Source organism: Dreissena polymorpha, chromosome 7 (assembly GCF_020536995.1).
Source record: "Dreissena polymorpha isolate Duluth1 chromosome 7, UMN_Dpol_1.0, whole genome shotgun sequence".
NCBI lineage: Eukaryota > Metazoa > Mollusca > Bivalvia > Myida > Dreissenidae > Dreissena > Dreissena polymorpha.
The window spans coordinates 448,165-465,006 of NC_068361.1; positions in this window are offsets into that span (position 1 = coordinate 448,165).

Consider the following 16,842-nt stretch of genomic DNA (forward strand, 5'->3'; position numbering starts at 1 on the left):
GGTGTAAAACGGCGAAAATTTCCTGTTTTGGCATGGACGTCGCCATCTTGATCGTTGCGAGTTTCGTAATTTAATATGTTTTTATCTGAATTCAAGATATAATGTACATATAACTGACTTTTGGTTTCAGTTATAAAAGCGTCATTACGTCGTTTTAGTTTATCAAAAGGAAAATAATGTTAAGTGTTAAAAGAGATAATTTTGCCGTCCAATAACATACATAGAGGATATTTGTTGGATTCGGTGGAATATCGATTTTATTTCACGAGTGATCATAGAAAACAATATTATACGAGTGGCGCAGCCACGAGTGAAAATATATATTTTCTATGATCTCGAGTGAAATCAAATCGATATTCCATCGAATTCAACATATTTTCTTTTTATTTTATGCTTTTTCACCGTTTATTTACATTGTAAATGAGTTAATCTGAATACTTTCGCTGGAGTTATGACGTCATTTCTTTGAAAAAATGACGTCATTTCACAGTAAAACAGTGACGAATATCGATATTTTTCACTGTCATTTTTCACTGTTTAAAACAGTGGAATACCAGTTTTATTTCACTGATATTTCTCTATAAACCACCGGAAAGCATAAAATAAAACAGGATCTGACACCGTTTGCGATGTAACTGGATGAAATCCACAGATAATGTGTTGGTGAGGTAATCAGAGTAGAAAAATGTCAGGAAAAATATATCATTACAAAAATAGAATGCCAACAATTAAGACTCAATCACGGTTTAAATCCAAAAGCAGTATAAATTCATATGAATCAAAGTTCAAATGTAAGGAGCCATGTTAATGGGCAATGTTAAAATAGTGATACAAAAGAACGGGGCTAATTCCATGTGCGGAACATGTCGTTCCGGACTTTACAGGATACTCTGATACAACACATTACACACATGCATTTAGCCGCGTTTTCCAAGAGTAAGGCTCAAATTATTTTATCTGTTACTGTTTCTGAATGTGCAAATTATAGAAGTCGTCAGGTCCGTGTCCTACTAAGCCGTTTTTTTGCAGGTATGTACCTGGGCATGGTCACTGTCCTGGCTGCGGTGGGTATACTGATGACCATTATGCTTTTGATGGTCTTCAATACGGAAGGGGACGTCAATCAGTCCGTCTCCGAAAGTTGCGATCTGCGCTTTCTGAAGTTCGCCGCTTGCTTCATCTGCTCGTCCAAACGTCGCGTTATTCATACCGTTCTACGACGGAGAGGGTCGGCCTCAACGGTTCAGGTTTCACCAACACAAGGGAACCGGTCCGCCAGTCGCGGTAACCAGCCAGTCACCGATAGCTTTGATGGAGAGGCCGATATGACCTGGAAGGAGGTAGCCATTGTCCTAGACAGATTCGTGTTTGTCGTATTTCTAGCGGTGACAATCTTTATGAACGTAGGTTGCCTGGTAGGATTGATGGTGGGAGCGGACCAAAAGAAACTATGATGACGTCACCGTTATGACGTCATACGCGCTCTAGAACATACATTCCTGTGATTGTAATCAACTTGAAAATGCCAAATATGGTGTACCGGGTATTTTGTCCATGTGGTGCGAAAAGTAGTTAAATAGACGCACATTAAGTTTATTATCGTTAAATTGCTGTTCTCTGTACAACGCATACACATTGATTTGACCGTTTGTTAAAGGTTGAACACGTATAAAAGCCGTCCGATGTGGTATTTCTCACAACAATTCGGTTATCTCAACTGACCGGAATTGATCAGTATTCGTCAGATACATTCTTAAGCTTAACTCTTTCATACAGATTTTCGCAAAACAAATGCCGAAAGCATAAAAAATTCTAAACCTAATCATGTACATTATAACGGAATCCTCAAGACTATTATTAACCTGTGACACGCTTTGGGTCACGTGAGCGCCAATTTCACGTGATTTCCACCTCCGCGCATTTTAAAACAAAGAAGAACTACTAAATAACACAAGCAATTTACAAACGAACTATGTCTACGGACAGCCCTAGCAAAGTGATTATAAAACATATTTTGTCTTAATGGATAAACGAGGATCATTGTGTGTTGAATATAATGTTCGTAAAAAGACAGAATGCAAGCTGATTGCATAAAAACGATTTCTCAGATCAGAGCGAATTCAATAAGGCCGATTTGTGGATTGAAAAAAAAGGAGTTTTTATCAAGCGTGATGAAAGTTTATTGAAATTTGTCGAGTAATATGCATAGATATTTCCAAAAAAAAATCACGCTGCAAAAACATGACGCTGCTATGTACTGTCTCTTTGCTTGTCCAATTGTAAACGGGTAATGACATGATTATTCATCATTCATGCAAATGGCGTTGTAAACATATATGCGTAGTCACGTGGTTTAACATGTGACCCGCGCGTGTTTAAAATTTAGATTATTTCTGTTCATGCACAGAAATTGAAAAGCCCTATCTTTGTACTGACTTTGGGCATTTCTTGACCGCTTTTCACCATTTTTTTTGCACATCTGTCATAAATACAAACACATTTGGACTCATAATGACTTTTGTGCGACACATAACAAAAATGGGAAAATATGCCAACATCAAATCGGGCGGCTATGAAATCGGAACATTGATTCACAAAATCATACTTTGACTGTTTCCTTCTTATTTTTTGCTAAATTGTCTGCTTTCAAGTTTTGCAGTCATTTTCATCCATTGTTTGAATACCTTATACGAAATATCGTGCATGTACATTTTTACAGTTGTCTGTCTCTGTGCAATGTTGTGTGTTTTTATAATATAATCACGTTTGTTAACCGTAATTACTCTAAGTTTTCGGATACCCTTTTTTATAGCAATAATATTTTTTTTCGTGACTCTTTATTCCGGACGTACGAGTTTTCTTCCATAATTAATACCTCTAAATTATCGGGGAGTATATTTTACCGCGCTATTCTTCAGACTTCGACCCTATTTTCGCCTATCTTGTGACTTTGATGATGGATTTTTACATCCGGATTAAGGTCATAAAACCTGGCAGATGCATGCATAAGAGAACTAGACCATTACATAAGCGTTTTCGGGTAAATATAGAGAATAATAGGTTCGTGACGTGGAAGGAGAATGGTTATCTGGCAAGTCAGAGGAAGTTCGGCTCACCCGATAAGATCCTCCGACGAGCCAGATAACCATTCTCCATCCACGTCACCAACCTATTATTCTATTTATCCTGTCACATTCGTTGAAATGTTTCTAAAGTATCTAGTTTTCGAGTATTTTGTGTTTAAGTATTTAATATGGGAAAAAACACGCGCGAACAAAAACATTGTTACGTCACGTCATGCAAAACGCTTGGGCTAGCTTCCATCTTGTTAAACAACACAGAAATCGAGTCAATCGTTATTAATTCAATACACAAATACAAAATTATGCTGTTAAAATAACAATGTTTAAACAAACAGTGCTTTACATGTTTGTTTGTTTTTTAATTGAAAACAGGTATATTTTATTAATAGAAAATAGTACAGGCGTGCGCATGCGTGGAGAGCAACTGACGGATATTCGAGGTCACGTGGTCATCTAGCCTTATATCTATTGGGATATTAGGTTACCTGGTTATCGGGCTGATTTAAAGGCATGTGACAGGATAAAAGAAAATATTCCGGTAGAAAATTATGGATTCATCCGGCAGCATTTGTAACAGTGTCGTTAATTTTAAGCTTTAGGCATCGCATCCCTTTATTTGTTTAAAGATTTAACAAATGATTAATAAATGCTTAAAATTTAAATAATAATTGGAAGTCTTTGAGAATCTTTCTTAATTATGTTGCGTGCCATTTAAAGATATAAAATTTTAAAGTTTTATTTTGAAATTGAGATAATAATAAAATATAAACGCTTTAAATGAGTTCTTCTTTTCGTAATTCAAAATGCATTTCTCCAAGATTAACACAAAATCGGTTTGCTATATGTGGACTCTGGTAATTCTATTAAATCCGATGATATTAAATCCCTATTGCAGCGGGAATAAACGCAACTTTTCTCATATAAAAATTATAACAAATTAAGTTTTACCTAAAAGTGGTTTAAAGTTTGTGTTGTTATCGCTATTTTATTGGTACCAAAAAGTTCCGCCTCTCCTTGTGAAAATGGGGCTTAATGCATTTGCGTAGAGTGCCGTTCACATTAGCCGCAGACGCTAATCAAGGACAACTCTTTATGCCGCAGACGCTAATCAAGGACAACTCTTTATGCCGCAGACGCTAATCAAGGACAACTCTTTATGCCGCAGACGCTAATCAAGGACAACTCTTTATGCCGCAGACGCTAATCAAGGACAACTCTTTATGCCGCAGACGCTAATCAAGGACAACTCTTTATGCCCAAACTGGTTTTTAGCTAAGGAGATACTTCCTTTATACGAAACAATAATAAAACGAAGTGTCGTCCCTGATTAGCATATGCGGATTGGATAGGTTTATCTAAGACGACACTTTACGCACACGCATTAAAACCTGTAAACGTAAGCGAGGATCATTTTGTGCCGAACCCGTATCATAGATCAGGATCATATGGAGTCCTTAACGGCGATTTTCTGGGGTTTTGTGCCGAACACGTATGTGAGTACTTTGCGAGAGGTTCACGATGATATAGAGTCCTTTACGGCAATTTTCTGGGTGTTTGTGCCGAACCCGTATGTGAGTAGTTTGCGAGAGGTTCAGGATCATATAGAGTCCTTTAAGGCAATTTTCTGTTGTTGTTAATCGTGGTACTTTAACAAGAAATAGTCTATAGTTTGTTCTTCAGATGTGCATAATTGGCATACACATACACTTATTCTGTGTGGGCTAAAGTTGTTAGTGTTTAATGTATATGACAGTTTTTGCAATGATTGCTGAACCTCAGTGTGGGAAAATATTCTAAATGCATGTATATGTGTCTTGTTCTGAGAAAACCGGGCTTAATTCATGTGCGTAAAGTGTCGTCCCAGATTAGCCTGTGCAGTCCGCACAGGCTAATCAGGGACAACACTTTCCGCTTTAATGGTATTTTTAGTTTCAAGGAAATCTCTCCTTACCGAAAATCAAGTTTAGGCGGAAAGTGTCGTCCCTGATTAGCCTGTGCGGACTGCACAGGCTAATCTGGGACGACACTTTACGCACATAAATTAAGCCCAGTTTTCTCAGAACAAGACTATGTAGCCCTATCAAACTTAGCACGACCACATCATTACGGTGTTTGTCCTCGGAAAATTCCGATAGTTGTAAAAGAACGCGGATGTGTCTCCGCCTCAATCGTGATACATCGGCTATCTCCGACCGTTAACCATCGTGCCATGGTCATGCTTTTTGTTGTTGTTGTTTTTTTTTTAATGAACTCGGCAATATAACCGCGGCCATAATGTTTTAACTTTGTGTAAACTTCGATCCCTTCGCCTTAACGCGGCGATCAACGGCGACGCCATAGCGTCTACACTACGTGTAAGGCGTGTCTTACACAACACTCATGCGACCTTGTGAATTGCACTACAACTGTACTGAGCCGAAACGCGACAGAAACATGATTCGATCATTGGAAATACGATACTGAGAACGCAATATGAAAACCGCAGGGTTAAGAGGTTTCTATGAACCAATTCTATGCTTTCCCGTGATAACTCTAGTAGGTTTTTATTACTGAAGACTGCTTCTGCAGAACAAGAGTCTCTGAGAAAAAACAGACAGTTAATTCATAGAAACCCTGAAATACTCTTGCGCCTCTATATTGCGTTCCCAGTTTCTTATTCCAAAGGATCTGAGAGACGTAGGTCCCTCTGACATTTTTCCCATTGTTGATGTGTTTGTGGCGGCTTCAGGGCGATCCTATTGGCGCTCTAGAGAACGACAAAACCCGGCATTTACTTTGACCAAGTTCAAAATTTTTGACATTCGGTTGCAACCTTTAACGTTCTTGGCGTTCTGACGCCATCTAAATGCGTGTTCTAACGACGACCCCGTGGCTAAATATGGCACTAGGCAATATGACGTGATAACGACAGACCCGGCAGTTACTTTTACCGTGTTTAAAAATTTCGACATTCGCTTGCAACCTTTAACTTTCTTGGCGTTGTGACGCCATCTGCATGCGTGTTCTAACGACGACCCCGCGGCGAAATATGGCAATCCTGTGTTGCCGTTAGAACGTAGTAAGAACACCAGTTAAGATAAATAAATATATGTCATAAATTGAAATTTAAAGTACAATGGAAAAGGTATCCAGACAGCATATGTCCGACGAACGCCAATCCGACAAGAATCCCCAGCCAGCGCAGCCCCGACGACAGCGAATCTGAAACACAAAATCACACATTAGCCACGCACTGGGAAAACGGGGTTAAATGAATATGCAGTAAGTGCCATCCCAGATTAGTTTTTGCAGTCCGCACATGCTAAGCAGGGATGAACAATTCCGCCTGTATGGTATTGTGTGTTTAAAGAATGTCTCTTCTTAGCAAATATCCGTTTGAGGCGGAAATAGTAACAGGCTGCACTTGCTTCTCTGGGGTGACACTTAAACCCCGTTTTCCCAGAGTGAGGTTAACATGAAGATACCATTCATATTTCAACAAAGCAATCACATTTGATCATAAGTATCCGTATTTGAGCATATCAATCAAATTTGATCATAAGTATCCGTATTTGAGCATATCAATCACATTTGAATATAAGTATTCATATTGGAACAAATAAATCACATTTGAACATAAGTAGGGATGGGAACGAATACTGGAAACGATATTCGAATATCCGTTTGTCATTATTCGAATACATTCGAATATTCGACTTTTAAACCTTATATTTAAATGTCCGAATTTATGACCGTCCGGAGCAAATTACTATTCCTGATTGCCACAAATGCCACTATAAATCGTATCTTATGTGCGGTTTTGAAAAACATGATAGAATAATATATTTGTTTAAGATCATTGATATTTATGCTCTTTTTTTTTAAATAAATACTGTTTAGTTTCATAAGATGTAAGATATTTCAGGAAAACACATTACCGTAATTCTAATTTATTTCAATACTTATAATTGATCTGGATTACTTTCCATCGATAATATTTTGTTTTCGCTATTTTTTCTGGAATAAAGAACCATTTAAAAACGATTTAATTGGTTTAGATTTGAGAAACTAAATTCTGATTAGACAATCATTGATTTGATATAAATGTATGGATAACGGAATTAAAGCATCCATGCCTGATCTCGACGGGACAGTCCCGCCAGTTTGGTGAATGTTACGGCGTCCCGATATGAGACAATGTGTCCAGATATTCGTTAATACGTGCTACAAATTCACAATAAGATTCGCCATTCAAGCTCTGTCTGGCTAAAAGTTCCCATCGCTTATCCCTTTATTGCCCCCTATTGACAACCAACTTTTACTTCTCGAGTGCAACATTACCGGTATGTTAGGAGTAGACAGCTATGCCAAGCGGTTCGACGCATAATCCCAAGAAACTAGGTTTCACATGAGAACCTAGATTCTCAGAATGAGAATCTTCAAGAACCCAAGTTTTCATGAGAACCTAAGTTCTAATTTGAAAACCTAGGTTCTCATAAGAACCTAGGTTCTCAGAATGAGAATCTAGGTTCTCATGAGGAACCTAGTTTCTTGCGGTTCGACGCATAATCCAAAGAAACTAGGTTTCTCATGAGAAACTAGGTTTCTCATGAGAACCTAGGTTTTCAAATGAGAACTAGGTTCTCATGAAAACCTAGGTTCTCATTTGAAAACTTGGGTTCTTGAAGCCATGTGCAATCTTCAAGCGAGAACCTAGGTTCTAATTCTGAGAACCAAGGTTCTCATGAGAAACATAGTTTCTTGGGATTATGCATCGAGCGGCAAGAAACAAGGTTTCTAATGAGAACACAGGTTTTCAAATGAGAACCTAGGTTTCAATGAAAACCAAGGTTCTCATTTGAAAACTTGGGTTCTTGAAGCCATGTGCAATCTTCAAGCGAGAACCAGGATTTTCAAAAGAGAACCTAGGTTCTCATGAAAACCTAGGTTTTTATTTGAAAATTTGGGTTCTTGACGCCATTTGCAATCTTCAAGCGAGAACCTAGGTTCTCATTCTGAGAACCTAGGTTTTCATGAGAAACCTAGTTTCTTGGGATTATGTGTCGAACCGTAAGAAACAAGGTTTCTCATGAGAACCTAAGTTCTCATTTGAAAACTTGGGTTCTTGAAGCCATATGCAATCTTCAGGCGAGAACCTAGGTTCTCATTCTGAGAACCTCAGTTCTCATGAGAAGCCTAGTTTCTTGGGATTATGCGTCGAACCGCAATAAACTAGGTTTCTCATGAGAACCTATGTCCTCATATTGAGAACATAGGTTCTAATGAGAACATAGGTTCTAATGACAACCTATATTTTCAAATGAGAACCTAGATTCTCATGAAAACCTAGGTTCTAATTTGTAAGCATGGGTTCTTGAAGCCATATGCAATCTTCAAGCGAGAACCTAGGCTCTTATGAGAAGCTAGGTTTTCAAATGAGAACTCATGAGAAACCTAGTTTCTTGGGATTATGCGTCGCACCGCAAGAAACTAGGTTTCTCATGAGAACCTGGGTTCTCAAAATGACAACCTAGGTTCTCGCTTGAAGATTGCACATGGCTTCAAGAATCCAAGTTTTCAAATGAGAACCTAGGTTCTCATTTGAAAATCTAGGTTCACATGAGAAACCTATTTTCTTGGGATTATGCGTCGAACCGCAAGAAACTAGGTTTCTCATGAGAACATAGGTTCTTATTCTGAGAACCTAGGTTTTCAAATGAGAACCTAGGTTCTCATGAGAACCTAGGTTCTCATGAAAACCTAGGTTCTCATTTGAAAAATTGGGTTCTTGAAGCCATGTGCAATCTTCAAGCGAGAACCTAGGTTCTCATGAAAACCTAGGTTTTCAAATGAGAACCTAGGTTCTCATGAAAACCTAGGTTCTTATTTGAAAACTTGGGTTCTTGAAGCCATTTGCAATCTTCAAGCGAGAACCTAGGTTCTCATTCTGAGAACCTAGGTTCTTATGAAAAACCTAGTTTCTTGGGATTATACGTCGAACCGCAAGAAACTAGGTCTCTCATGAGAACCTAGGTTCTCAAAATGAGAACCTAGGTTCTCGCTTGAAGATTGCACATGGCTTCAAGAACCCAAGTTTTCAAATGAGATCCTAGGTTTTAATGAGAACCTAGGTTCTCATTTGAAATCCTAGGTTCTCATGAGAACCTATGTTCTCATTCTTAGAACCTATGTTCTCATGAAAAACCTAGTTTCTTGGGATTATGCGTTGAACCGCAAGAAACTAGGTTTCTCATGAGAACATAGGTTCTCATTCTGAGAACCTAGGTTTCTCATTCTGAGCACCTAGGTTCTTATGAGAACCCAGGTTCTCAAAATGAGAACCTAGGTTCTCATGAGAACCTAGGTTTTCATGAAAACCTAGGTCCTCATTTGAAATATTGTGTTCTTGAAGCCATGTGCAATCTTCAAGCGAGAACCGAGGTTTTCATTCTGAAAACCTAGGTTCTCATGAGAAACCTAGTTTCTTGGGATTATGCGTCGAACCTTAAGAAACTAGGTTTGTCATGAGAACCTATGTTCCCATTTTGAGAACCTAGGTTCTCATGAGAACCTAGGTTTTTAAATGAGAACCTAGGTTCTCATGAAAACCTAGGTTTTCATTTGAAAACCTAGGTTCTCGTGAGAACCTAGGTTCTTGCTTGAAGATTGCACATGGCTTCAAGAACCCAAGTTTTCAAATGAGAACCTAGGTTTTGATGAGAACCTAGGTTCTCATTTGAAAACCTAGGTTCTCATGAGAACCTTGGTTCTCAGAATGAAAACCTAGGTTCTCATGAGAAACCTAGTTTCTTGCTATTCGACGCATGATCCCAAGAAACTAGGTTTCTCATGAGAACTTAGGTTCTCAGAATGAGAACCTAGGTTCTCGCTTGAAGATTGCACATGGCTTCAAGAACCCAAGTTTTCAAATGAGAACCTAGGTTTTCATGCGAACCTAGGTTATCATTTGAAAACCTAGGTTCTGATGAGAACCTAGGTTCTCATTTGAAAACCTTGTTTCTCATGAGAACCTAGGTTCTCATGAGAAACCTAATTTCTTGGGATTATGCGTCGAACCGTTTGCCATAGTTCTCATTCTGAGAACCTAGGTTCTCATGAGAAACCTTGTTTCTTGGGATTATGCGTCGTACCGCTTGCCATAGACAGCTCTGTAGACTGCATTTGACTGCGTTTTCTGTACTATTCAATATGTATAAGGTACTGTAAGTTAAGTGAACAAAGCAATATGTAGACTTATCAACTATGTAAGAATTAAATTAAATAAAGCTTGATTGAAACATAATTTTAGTGATGTTATGTATATTAATTCGGTAACGTGAAACGAATGAAGTTATCATTTTAAGTCCCCAATATTTAATGCTTAATGGCATGAACATTAAACACATATTAGCTATATTAATACAAACTTCAATTAATTTGATACTCAATGCAAGTGATTTCGTTCCAATGAATTATTTTATGTCTAATTTACTCATTTCATATTTCAAATAAAGATTCTATCTTGCAAAACGCAGTGTTGCAAAACGCACACTTTTATTGCTTCAAACTTTACACAGCCGGGATTCGATGATAAATTTCGTGAAATTATGTACAAATGAAACTGTATTTACACGGGAATATCACCCGATAAATTAATGAGTTTTGCGATTCAATGCGTAGACATCATAACCAGACAGATCCCTTTAAAGCTCCATTTACACTCAACATCAATGAATATTTCGTTTATAATTTCGCAAAATAAAGTTAACCGATACAAAATCAGTGTTCCGTATATGATGCCATCATTTCAACGCTAGATGTGGTCTGCTATCTTGGTAAATTTATGTTACCAGACAACATGTAGCGTTCACATTTAGGCTATTGCTTTAAGGAACAATGATTTTGTATGGGTTAACTTTATTTAATGAAATATGTTACGAACTATTCGTTGATTTTGAGTGTTAATGGGGCTTTATATAATGTTTTGTACCTAGTTTCTGACTACAACGAGCATGGTGTCCATTACTTATTAGGTAACGAGTGGCCGCTTTGGTTTGATTTGAGTTTATGAAGATTTTCATTCATTAATCTCTTAAAAACGTCCACCTCTCTGTCACTAAAGGGTTAAGTCCGTTTTTCGCTTATTTCTTTTGTGACAGAGTCAGAGGCCATATTGGACAATGTTCGTCTGACAAATTGCGCGAAAACGACGTAATTTTCAGGGTTGTATTGTTGGTAATTTTACTGTGGTAAATTAAAAAATTTCAATGGTTAGGTTACAGCGAAGTAACCATCGTTTATACAAATACAATTATCTTGCGGTAACATAACAATGTAAATAACTGCGTTAATCAAGTTATTAAAGTTAATATTAACCACTGTTTAGACAATTGACCGCTGAGGTTAAAAAACCTGTCAAAACATTTTTTTTATGTTTATCAATATAAGTTATTGTTTTACATAAATTTACTTTCATTTTCGACTGATTTTCAGATAATAGTTTGAACATATTGCATTACTATGAATTGGTAGTAAATGGACGACTGGTCCCTCTCCTTATGCCATCCCGTGTTCCAATTATCATCTCGTTCATTGATGGAAGCTGTTATCAAAGCAATCACTTATAATGGAAACCAAAACTGCGACTTTGTACATGTACTTATAACTTTTTTGGAAGTATCATTGCATAAAAATTGAATATTCGAATATGAATTTTGGATTCGAATATTCGGCCGATTTTCGAATATTTGAATATTCGGATATTCGTTCCCATCCCTAAACATAAGTATTCAGATTTGAGCGTACCAATCACATTTGAACATAGGTATTAATATTTGAGCATACCAATCACATTTGAACATACTTAAGCAATCACATTCAACAAAGCAATCGTATTAGAAATTATCACCACATTAAATCATTGCGAGTACATTTTAACATACACATCACATCTGAACACATTAATCACATATCACAATAAATCACAATAATAGTAGCTCTATGATGATGCGAATTATCAACGCCTCGATATTGCCATACAAATTTGCTTCCATGTGTTCACGAGCGTCAAACTTTGGTTTTGAATACTGAACTTGGGTTTCCAACAAAGTGCGAATCAACGGTGCTCTCTGATTATACAATAGCGAGCAACTGCAGTGCCTTCAACGGTTTGTATTTAATTATTCGTGATGTAATTATTATCTATACAGTGTACATATTTACAGTTTACCAAATAAACTTACACTGGGGTTAGTTTTAGCCAATAACAGGAAATAAAAGCATTTTAATAGAGCTTATTACTTATGTTATGATCGTCATAACTATGACTTGAATCTGTCAGGTGTGATAGAATATCATTTTATTAGTTTCCAGAAAAGAATATCTGTATGCTCAAGCGACGTGGAATTCACCGGAAAACGCGTTGATTCATAAAAGTAAAGGTATCACGGTAATTGGACTCGAATCCGTCACTTGATTTATGATACCCTATGTAAAAACTTTCAGAAAATATCTTATATTTTTGCGACGGTGACGTGGAATCCACCGCAAAAATGCGCCGATACACAACGTTAAACAAAGATCTATAATATACTTTGACACATAATTATTGATAGATCTTAACGTTATAACTCGCAAGTGTGTAAGTTGCCCTATAGTACCTTTTATCTAATTTAATGCGAGAGCGACGTGGAATTGAACTCAATAAATCGCTCAAGAATGCATAAAATGGTATATCATTGCTTTGAATCTGCCAATTTTGTAATAATATTCAATTGTATTTGTTTCTAGAAAATCGAACATAAAGCGAGTTACGCGGAATCCATAGCAACCGTGTGTCAATTCCTACATATCACGCTACAATACAGACTTGAATTTGTCACTTACGTTAATGATGTAAATTCATCGTCAATTAAGTTTACATAGAAATGCTTTGTATAATACCCAATATTTTCTGTTAATATACTCACGCAATGTATATTTCCAGTTAGAATCTGTAGCATTTAGCAACTGCTAAGCGTAAAATACGCGCATAACTCTTGAAAATACTCAATTGAAACTTCTTATAATATATCATAATCTTTGATACTAATAATATTTACCTTTTCCTTGTTTAGCCATTTATAAATGCATTTAATCATCATATTTGTATCCGAATTATTCGGTCTGGTTGATTAAATCACTTCCAACACTAAAAAGGGGGGCCCAGTAATGGAGATATTATTAAATTTTTGCTAATGACTTCACAAATCACTTCTTGATCCCTTAAACGAAAATTCATAACGAACAAACTACTGTTTTTAGCCTGCAGCCGATACCGATAGGGAGGCGGAAAACTACAACGGGCGAGGCATGGTCAGGGGTGATAATCCCAAAAAAGGGTTAGGGTAAGGGTTAGGGTTAGGGGTCGGGTTAGGGTTAGGGTTGGGTTTAGGCTAACCCAAACCCTAACCCGACCCCTAACACTAACCCTGACCCTTACCCTAACCCTCTAATCCCCCCTTGCGCAATACCATACCATGCCTCGCCCGTTGTAGTTTTCCGCCTCCCATACCGATACGTTTAATTGATGGGTTCAACAGCAAGAAGTTACGGGATCCGGATAGTGCCATCTTTAATCTCACACGAAGCGATACTTGATCTTTTTCTTGACAGTCGCGGCGACGCACGAAATTTTTCTTGACAGTCGCGGCAATACTTGATCGTTTTCTTGACAGTCGCGGCGACGCACGATATATTTAACACGATATTTCGCCCTTGTGTAGGTAGCCAAAAGGCGTTCAAAGGGCGACACTAGACACACGAAGCGATACTTAATATTTTTATTGACAGTCGCGGCGACGCACGATATTTTGTTTTTCAAATATCGCCCATATTATCCGAATCTCGTGTATCGCGGTCTAATTTCAGACCGCGACACTAGACACACGAAGCGATACTCGATATTTTTCTTGACAGTCGCGATTGGAACTGGTCAAATATCGCTGTAACAATATCGCCTGTCCACTGTCAGGTTTTCAAAAAAATCAGGGGAGACAAAAAGGGGATATTTTCACGTCAGTAAGCATGTGCTTCATGTCGTTTATATATCTTTTTATATAATATTATTTTATAATAATGTTTATTTCTGATCAGCAATTAAAATGTATATGATTGATAAAGCAAGCTATTCGCTTCTTATACTTCAATCTGGCCATTAATAAATATTTAATATTACATAAATATTTTATATCAACATATATTTGATTATAGGAAAATCGTTTGGAATAACGATTTTTAAGATAAGACTGAGTTCCCTAGGATAAGTTTATAGTTGTTCGATTCTACGGTTCAACGTGCGTTACGTGCTTTTGTTTAAATCATATTAGACATGCACAAACGTAACAGTGCAAACTTTATCTGAATATAATTATACAAGATAAGTATTGAAGCAAAGCATCAAAGGGAGTCGGGAATTTCAGTGTTAAAGGCACTCAATGAAGTTACATGGAACGATTTTTTTCTACTCTATATATAAATATATTGGCCGATTATTTTAAACAAGATAGAAAAAGATACTGGTATAACCATTATCTATGATTTTGTGTTATAACCCCAAATAACCATTATCTATGATGTTGTGTTATAACCCCAAATAACCATTATTTACGATTTTGTGTTGCAACCCCGGAATATTTCATAGTTCATTTTATTTACATTTGGTTTCCTTTTTTTACTGGCATCCGGGTGCAGTTTTCATTAATGGAACAGAACTGTGCAGGTTTTAAAAAATCTGCTTCATCAATTTAAACAAGCGTAATTTCATATTTTTCTCAACTTAAATGGGAGATGATTCTGAACTTATTCTTACGTTGCTTTACGATAGGGGTTGAGTACTCATTGATATGAAAACACTGTAAAAGTTTTACACACACCATACACACACACACCAACCCTCTCACACATATATTTCATGGGCATAATAAAAACGAAAAATGGTTACAATAAAACAGCATTTTATTTTAACTTAAATGTCTACATCAAAACAAAAAGTTATCATAGAACACAAAAAAAATAATTTGATTCTACTGGAGTTCGAACCTTGGGCCTCTCACATGTAAAGCGAGCGGGTAACCACAACACTACGGAACCGCTTGAAAAATTCCCTTCTTACTAAGATATTAATAAGCTATTAATAGTCTGTTTAAATGTAAACCCGGAAGTTTAAACGCTGGATAGTGAGCGGGGTTAAAGGTCCATACCAAAGGGTCCATACCACTGGCAAGATACGGGTCAGGCCTGTGGCCTTCTAAATGTGGTTCTTAAAAAAACCTGTAGGAGGACTTGATAGTAATGAGACTGGGGTGCTGTGATGGTGCTCCTCATTGATAAGCGGTTGCTTCCTTTATCAATACTCATTATTACAATTAATAATACGTGTCGCGCTTCGCGCTCTATAGCGCCCTTATTAGTAACTAGTTGGTTGCTCGGATAGTGGAACAAAGAAGTTTTGTTTTTATACAAAACCAGAAAGTTTCACCGGTTCGCGTATTTGCCCAGTCCCTGTGATCTTTTATTATTGCCAAGTCCCTGTGATCAGTTATTAATTTGAAGAATTAGCTTTGCATTATTGGCAATAAATGTTGTAGTAAATGTAATAGGCACAAATGCAATTCGAGCATTTAGAGTAATTACTGTGCTTAAAATACTGAAATTTTGATAGTACTCATTGAAATATGAACGACGATACAGCATATTTAAACATTATATTTTAATGTCATTTTGTAGACACTTCGATTCCCGACAAAGGGCATGTCGGATAACGGAGACTTTCAACAAATTGGGCCCTGGCATATCCGAGTTTTATCTTCTACTTGAAATGCGTTTATTTGTAGTGTTACCATTCTTACCAGTGTATTTGATACCCCAGCATGTTGATTAATTACTGTGCTTAAAATACTGAAATTTTGCTACTGTTGAATAAAATATGCACGAAGACAGAAAATTTTAAAATGTGGTAGGCACGATGTTGAAGACACTTTGATAGCGGACACGTCGGATAATGGAGACTGTAAACAAATCTGGCACTCTTATAATTATGTTGTAATTACCAGCGAGAGTACCGTTGTAGTACCAAAGAAGCAGACAGCGACAGGATATAAGCTTCAGCGTTGCAATCGATGTAAGAAAAATAAATTGAAACTTCACGCTATAATGGTCAGATTTTAATCCCCGATATGTCGTGCCTTAATTTAATAAGCCATGAAAAACAAAATCATGTTCATATTCCAAAGGGATAAGAAAATGAAGCAAATATTCGGTGATTCGTTTTCAATTTCCGTCAGTCCAGAAATTGTGAATTACAATGTATTACATGTTTTCTATAACAGTATTCAACAGCGAATTTTTCTATTCTGGTTCCCAAAAAGTGTGTATTGTGTCTGGTAATCGGGAACAAAAGTGCCATTGTAATGATGATCGGCTACAGAAGTGTCCATGAAAATGTGGCATCCGACTCTGTAAAATTCGAAAATTCCTCAACTACGTCAGTGAACTACACATTTAAGATGATGTAACATTAATAGACATATTGATCTTGTAATGAACACGTTCTTGATCTATTTCTAAGTATTTTTATTTAGTTGAAATATGTACTTATCATCCACTTCATGCTGATTTCATCTCCACGAAGAGTTGTTCGATCCATGCCCTCACATTCACTCTCAGCCATCACAAGAAAATCCTACCAGATTTGGCAGGATTTTATTTGTTTGTGTTATACATGTATTATACTATAAGTATT